Source organism: Cebus imitator, unplaced genomic scaffold (genome assembly GCF_001604975.1).
Source record: "Cebus imitator isolate Cc_AM_T3 unplaced genomic scaffold, Cebus_imitator-1.0 Scaffold284, whole genome shotgun sequence".
NCBI classification, from domain to species: Eukaryota; Metazoa; Chordata; class Mammalia; order Primates; family Cebidae; genus Cebus; species Cebus imitator.
This window is the reverse complement of record NW_016107599.1, coordinates 895,825-903,633: the sequence shown is the minus strand read 5'-3', so window position 1 is coordinate 903,633 and position 7,809 is coordinate 895,825. Positions and strand designations below refer to the sequence as shown.

The window sequence follows — 7,809 nt, the reverse complement described above, 5'->3', positions numbered from 1 at the left end:
GTTGATTTTACAGAAGCAGATGCCAAGACAGAGTGTGTGGTTCAAGATGTGTATCAGGCACCCCCATGTGTGAAAGGAGGTGTAGGAAGCAGGATCGGAAGGGAAAGGTCAAACTGCAGTGGACACCCAGCAGGGTTCCTTGTCAACCCTTGGATCTATTGCTGCTGCCCAGCCTTCTTCCCGTGATCTCTCATCTTTTGGGTTCCTTTCAAAAAAGGGAGGGAGAGCTTCAACTGACATAGGGAGTAGAGTGGGGAACTGCAGTGCTGCCCATTGAAGTGTCCCATGGTGGGCAGGGATATCAGGGCCTTTATGCTCCTGCCTCATTCAGTCATTGAGTGTGTACTGTCCCCAGAAGGACATGGACTTAGACAAGGTGGCTCTCTGCAGCTGGGATGGAGCCCAAGGGAGCCAAGAGCTGCAGGCTGCCTGCTGATCACACTCCCTGATGCCAAGCAGGAAGTCTTGTCTTGAAGATGTCTGGGAATGCATCTCCACGTTGCCACAATGGTTTACCTGAATTAGATCTTTTCCTTGCCCCAAAATTGCATATCATCTCTCATCATGGTACCTGGAGCGTATATACGGCATACATGATGTGTGGGTTCTGTGCGTTCAGGCTGGAATCTGACTGAGCTCCTCTTAGGCAGAGTTTGCTGATGATGCTGTGAGTGTTTGCAGAAAGAGAAAAGTTTTGTCACAAGCTCTCAGAGCTATGGGGCCCTTTTGATGCATTTGGGAGGAAGGTGAGAATGTCTGGAGGCATCAAGGGCAGGGAGGAATCTGTCTGCACTCAGGAAATTCTTTTGTCTCCTCCTCTCTTTCTCTTCCTTTCCCTCCCCCTCTTTCTCTCTCCCTCCCTGTTTTGAAAAGAACCCACAAGAAGATCAGAGATCATGGGAAGAAGACTGGGCAGTAGCAACGGCTCCAAGTCTTGACAAACCACAGAAAATAAACATCATTAACTCTGCAGTGCTTCCTGACAAACTACTTGCCCGCTGCCCTGGGCAGTGGCTCTGTGGCTATGCGTCCATGTGTCCTAGGGCCCAGGAAGATGACAAAGCTCTTTGGAGAGGGGTGGATTTGAATAATGCCTCATCTAAATGCAGGCATTGGCAGTGCCAGGGATAATTATCCACCACCTGAGCGCTCTTCAGCCCCAGGCTCTGGTGCACAGGGCACCAGGTGGCCGGCCAGGGAGGCTTTGGGGCCTGAGCAGCTGGTATGAGCTTTGGGTTCCCATGCAGCCAGGCCAGAGCTGCTGTCTGGAATTTGGCTCGCAAACGTTTTTTGAAGCATCAGAGTCAGGGATGGCCGGTGTAGTTGCGAACTCTGCCAATCAGACTGGACACATGCAATGACTGGGATGGCCCAGATGTGGTGGGTATAAAGGCTGGAGCTTTGGAGCAAAGTAACAGTAAAGATGATGATACTGCCCTGCATCTACAGAACCTGCCAGGCTGCAAGCCAAGCTCATAAAACTCTCTTCACAAGAGCTGTGATGTGAGTGTTAACCCCTACTTTAAGATGAAAAATGACCGGTTTATTGAGTATTTACTACTAAGAGGTGCTGTGCTAGCCCTTGAGATGGGTTATCCCATTCAATACTTGCAGCTCCATGATGTAGGTCCTATTATGGCCCCATTTAACAACACGAGGAAATTGAGGCTTAAAGACATTAGATAAATATCTGTAATTTAGGCAGATTTTAAAACAAGGTCCACATGATTCTGAACAACTGGAGGAGTCGTAGGGTGGTGAAGGATGCCATCCTGAAAGCTGCTGTCCTGTGGAGGAGTGCCTGGCTGAGAATGGCAGGCGGACTCCTGCTTTAAAGCCAGGCCTTGAGATAACCGATTCACCTTTTGTTCTCCCATTTTCTTCCTTCTTTAATGGCAGCAGTTCCAGGTACCCGGAACTCACCAAAACTGTTACTATGCAGAGGAAGAAGTATGATTCCTTTCCATCTTAAGAACAGTCACTGATCCTGCTAGATGTTCACAGCAATACCTAAGCTCCTTGAGGAAGCAAGAAGTTGTCACCCAGGATGAGGGGCCTGGACCCATAGGGAGACTGGGGGCGTCACAACCTCTACTCTCCATCAGCCGACACACAAGATGTTACCCACTGGTTTGCCCTTTTAAAAATGGAGGAACATGGCTAGGCATGGTGGCTCACGTCTGTAATCCCAGCACTTTGGGAGGCCAAGGTGGGTGGATCCTGACCTGAGGTCAGGAGTTCAAGACCAGCATGGCCAACATGGTAAAACCCCATCTCTACAAAAATATAAAAAGCTGGGCATGATAGTGCGTGCCTGTAATCCCATCTACTCAGGAGGCTGAGGTGGGAATTGCTTGAACCTGGGAGGCAGACGTTGCAGTGACCTGAGATCATGTCATTGTACACCGGCCTGGATGACAGAGTGAGGCTCCATCTCAAAAAAAAAAAAAAAGGGGGGGAGCGGGGGGGAACTTAGGGTCGGGAGTGATGGGTCCAGGGAGCATTTTCACCAACAGGAACCATGGCAATAAAAGCTTCGTATGTCAAAGCACATGAGAACATGTAGAGAGATTAGGGTTGTTTATTACTATTTATAAGAAACAGATCATGACAATGACGACAAAGAGGTTCATGATGATGATAAACATGAAGATGCTGTATTGATGACATCCTCAGCTAAACCAACAGCAAAGCCATCGTATGCCAGGACCACATGATGTAATGGAATTATCACAACCTCAATGTAAAATAATCACAAGTATTACTATTTGACAATTTTCTTGATGGCGAAATTGAGACCTGGAGAGGTTAAGCGATTTGCCCAAGGTAGTCACAACCTATGTTATTTTCCCTAGACAGAATAGTGAGAATGGGAAGGTCCCTTGCTATACGCACAAGCACTGTCCTCAGAAGTGTGTAAGCAGGCAGCCCTTTGGAGGTTAGGAGAAGGGCATGGGGTGGAACTGGCATGAGCAGCTGTCTCCTAACAAAAGACAGTCTCTGGCAGCTACAGCTCTTCAGGAAGCCAGTGGTCTTGCAGGGAGAGTATGATCATCCATCCCCACAGAGACGTGCCTGAAGAAGGCCCAGCACTGAGCAGGTAGGATTTGGGAAAGGAACTTCAGAGGGTGGAGGTTAATGTCCCTGTGCCTCTTGCTCTCTGGAATTCGGTCCTAAGGATTCAGTGTCTGCAGTGAAATTTCCTGTACTTTTTGCAGGAAGCAGAATTGGGGTTAATCTTTGTCATGAAAAGGCAACCATTTGCACGTTCTCTCAGGGAAAATGCAACATTTGCAAAGTCAGATCTGATTATGACACACAGACTTTCTTGGGGAAACAGTGATTATGCATCATGATGGAAGGATAAACAGAGCCCAGCATCTGGATTCTCCAATTGTTCTTCACAGCTGGGCGCGTAAGTTCCCCTTTGATACCGAACTTATTGTCTGAGTGTATACACTTTCCAAGTTCTCCCCCAGTGGCCTGGCAGAGGAATAAGTAAGAATCTTTTTTTTTAAAGCCTGAAATGAAAAGGAGTCTCAGTCCTCCTCTGAATTTTGGCTTAGCAAGGCCTCCTGTCCAACACTCTTGTTGCCCTGGGGTCTCCCCGGGGAAACAGATTTACTTCAGAGGAGTTTATTGTCTTCTAAAGAAGAGGAACAGGGACCTCAGCTGAGTTGGGGCCTAGCTGTCAAATCAGTTATGCCGTCATTAGGTTAGTGACATCAGCTTTCGCACAGCTTCTCCTGTATCCCTGCCAGGACAGCGTTTCAAACTCCATAAATTCCACAGGGAGGAGGGGAAAGAAGAAGATGGCTGTGAGACCCGGTGACTTCCTCAAGAAGGCCTGGGACAAGGAGCCAGTGTGGTCGCATCCTTCGTCATCGGGAGCCTCGCTGTCATTCTGCCCCCAATCAGCCCCCACTTCAAGTACTCCATCATGATCAACAAGGCCACGCCCTCCAACTACCCAGTGCCCATTCTGGAAGATGAGAACATGCCCGACATGCCCAGCCACCCTCAGGACCCCCAGGACCCCCAGGACCCCAGCCTGGAGTGGCTAAATAAACTGTGAGCACCTCCACTGAGAGGAGGCCTCTCCCATGGCTTCCAAAAATGTGAAAACCAAAAAGAAAAATAGAAAAGAAAAGGGTATTCTTATTCTCTTTTGTGGCATCCCAGAGTTTGCACGTCTGCAGAGTAAGTCTCCAGAGCCCCAGGGACTTGTGCTTAGGTACAGACGGCAACTTCCCACTCCTGAACTCCCACCTGCCCCGTGCCCAGCTGAAGGATTCTGCTTTTTCAAGCACTGGCACCCTGTGCTCATGTAGCCTCTGATCTGTGAAGAGAGTCCAGCTTCTCCAAATTCCTCCTTATCAGTCTCTTGACCCAAAAGTCCTAGTAGGCTGCTGGGAACTGGGCTGACCTGTTCTACTTCCTGTCCCTACGTCTCGCCCCGTCCTCCTCATCTCCTATACATTCCTCCCCTACCAGGGCTCCAGTGCTGAATTCAGGACATGGACCACGCCAGTCCTTCTGCTTGGACGACCCTGGCTGGACCCTTTAAAATCCTGGCTTCTGCTCAAATTTCAGGCCTCACTCCAATCTCACTTCATTAAAGACGTCTGGTCGTGTTCACCTCATCCAAAAATGCCTGCCCCATTATTCCCTCCGGTCACATCCACAGTTGCTTCCTCCTGGCATAAAGATCCCTTACAGGGACATAGGGATTTGTGTATGTTTATTGCTTGTCCCCTCCAGGAGCCTCCAGTCAGCACCCAAAGGTAGGAGCCACATCAGTCTGGTTCCTTCCTCTTTTTTCAGTGTCCTCCCTCATCTCTGATCCACCAGGTGAGCTTGGGCATGTAGGTTTTGCCTCTGCTTCCTCTTCCATGGCATAGGCATTATTATAGAGCCCACCTCTCCAGGGATGGTGGTGTGGATTCACCTTGTTGAATGAGGGAGAGAATTGCCTTGTAGCCCATTCAGCCCCAAAGACAGAGGTAAGACGACGGTTTGTTGCCTTGTTGCTCTCCCGGGGTGATCACCACTCACATAGCAGGGCTCGAGACCAATTCCACAACATCACTTGGTTTAGGTTAGGGAAGAAGCTTAATTTGAAAATAGAGACACAAATAGCAAGAGTTAGCAAGTAAGGGGAAGGCAGGAAGCCCTCCGTCTTCCTGTCAGCCAGTTAAAGTGATGAACTGGGGGCCAGTAGGCTGAGATGGCCCTGGTGACTTCCCACACAAGCAAATGAAAACATAACTCACTATAAACCTCAACTAATCAAATGTTTTTTTGTCTTGCTTCCATGAACACCGTATAAAAGTTCTTCCCTCTTACCCCTTAGTGAGGTGCTGAACCATTTGTGGTCGGGCACTACCAGATTCATGAATCACTGAATTCTAAAATTAATGCATTAAAAATGTGATGTGCCTAAGTTTATCTTCTTCAGGACACATCAGGGGCCTGATAAATCATGATGCATTTTGTGGATTTTCTCTTCAGGCCCTGGCTGTCCCTTCTCTTGTACCTTTGTCATTTATTCTCTAGATTTTCTTCTTTACCACTGTCTGAATTATCACAAGGGAAGGAATATGCCTTTTTATGTAGCAGAGACTGTATGGATCATTTTCCTAAATTTCCTTTCATTTACTTTGGCAACAACCATGCTGAATGGAGATTATGGGCTCCTCTTTAAATGCGAGAAAATGGAAGTTCAGAGATATTAAATAACTTTCTCAATGTCCCAAGGCCAGTTAGTTAAGAAGTCAGGATTTGAAGCCAGGTCCTATGCTAAAAACTGAGTTCTTTCTATTGCAACAGCCCACCTGCTTTAAGAATTGGACAATGTTTAATATTGTTCTCTCTTCCTAGGCCAGCTCAGTGTCACACGTATAGACATCAGCACTCACGGAAATACTAAAGCCAGCAGATGAGTCATTAGCAAATGCAAACAGAGACCATGAAGGTTTTAACGTTCAGATGAGGAAGAGAATGTTGTACAATGAAATGGTTTTGGAGACATTGCTTAGACATGGAAGTGGACCTTGAAGGAAAAGAAGAATATGTGAAAAGGGAATCTTCCATGCCTGCAGGTTATGCACACCCACTCCCAGCTCACTTCCGATTTCTGAGCTTTGGTTTCCTTACCTATTAAGAAAGGGAATTGTTTCCAAGTACAAGTTACAAGTTCAAATATATAAAAATGTTAGTTGCATCATACATGCGAGAGAAGCAGCCCTGAAGAGAGGCCTCATGATTGAGGGCCATATACCAAGTGACACTCATGGTTGGGGGGGCTGTGACAAATGGGGGTGCCCCTTCCATAAGGAGCAGTGGCTGCAGCCTAGAGTGGCCTGTGGGCAGATACAGAATACTGCCAGAGTAGCTTGCTTCTGAAGACAAGTTTGAAATCAGGATTCTTATGAGAAAACTTTTCACCATTGAATATTGGCCACTAAATCAATTTACTTTTTAATATCCAGGACACATGAGTCCTAATCTTAGAGGCCAGTTTGACCCCCAGGCTGCCAGGTTTTGACTGGGACTATGTATTTCCTGTCCTAGAGGCTAGTACATAGTGAGCTTCTGCCAAGATGGGTCACCTTTGCGGCCAGACCTCTCAAGGACCCTGCTCATCTTCTCTGCCTGTGGGGATGAGCTGTGTGTTGTGTTTCTGCCTTCTGGAATGTTGTGAGCAGAGGTGTGCGTATGCATGTGTGGATGCATCTCCTCCTGGAGACAGGTGCACAGACCGAAGCCAGAGAGATTTCCACTCTCCCCTATGTTTGCCAAGGCTCCAATATTAGTCTCCAAATGGCTGCTTATTCTTTCTGTTGGCTTTAGGCAGCATTCAGAGGAGCTGACACCAGGTGAAAGGGCTGTGCCTACCAAGAGCTGCCATTCTAAGTGTGCTGCTCAAGCTCAGTAAGTCACCTGGGCTCCAGGTGGCAATCAGGAGGGAGCGGGTCAGGAAACAGATCAGGGCTGAGACACAAAAGAGGGTCAAGAAAGGTGAATGTGGGTAGTGCCATCTCCTTACCACCAGCTTTCCCTTGCTGTGAGGGCGATGCTAACAACATCAACGTCAGTAACAGTATCTCACATTTATGAATATGTCAGTACTTGACACACATTATCATAATAAACACAACGACTTCGAGAGTAAAATGGTATTACTATTTTCAGTTTGCAGATCAGCCCATTATTGATGTGTACCCATGTATTAGGCCAACCCATCCATAAACCATGCTTGGCCATATCCTCCTCCATCAGCTGGTCAGAAGGAACTAGTGTGTTGCTGCATGCGTGAGCTAAGGAATGGGCACCAGTGTGGGAGGACTGGGGCAATGGGGTAGGCTGGGCTGCTTGCTCGGGTTGTGGGCTGATGCCTTCAGCACTGCTCATGCCCATTCCCTGATGTCATATCTTCCACCCACCTTTCCAACTAGATGGGTTTCATGACGGCCTGCTCTGGGAGTATCATTACTTCATATCCCGTAGATAGGCATCTCTACCAGAGCCCAATTTCATGCCAGAGACTACGTTTTGAAAGATATGTGGTTCTCTACTAGAGATGGCATGATACTACATTGTGACCCAAGGGCCTTTATGGTAATTTCTCTAGGGGCTCTCCTCACTGCAGTTCCCTCTATCACAGTGGGGGCTGTCAGATCACACGGCCCATGGTACCTGCACCTCAGCTCATATCTGCCAGTGAGCACCTTCCTGCTCTGACCCTACTCCAGGCTGGCCAGCTGCTGTGTCACCTGGCACACAGGTGGAAGCAGTAGTCCCAGGTGT

General features: G+C 48.0%; 1 pseudogene; it reads left to right on the top strand.

Annotated features, from left to right (window-relative positions):
• Positions 1-3,812: 3,812 nt before the first annotated feature.
• Positions 3,813-4,075, top strand: LOC108284821 (annotated as a pseudogene).
• Positions 4,076-7,809: the final 3,734 nt, after the last annotated feature.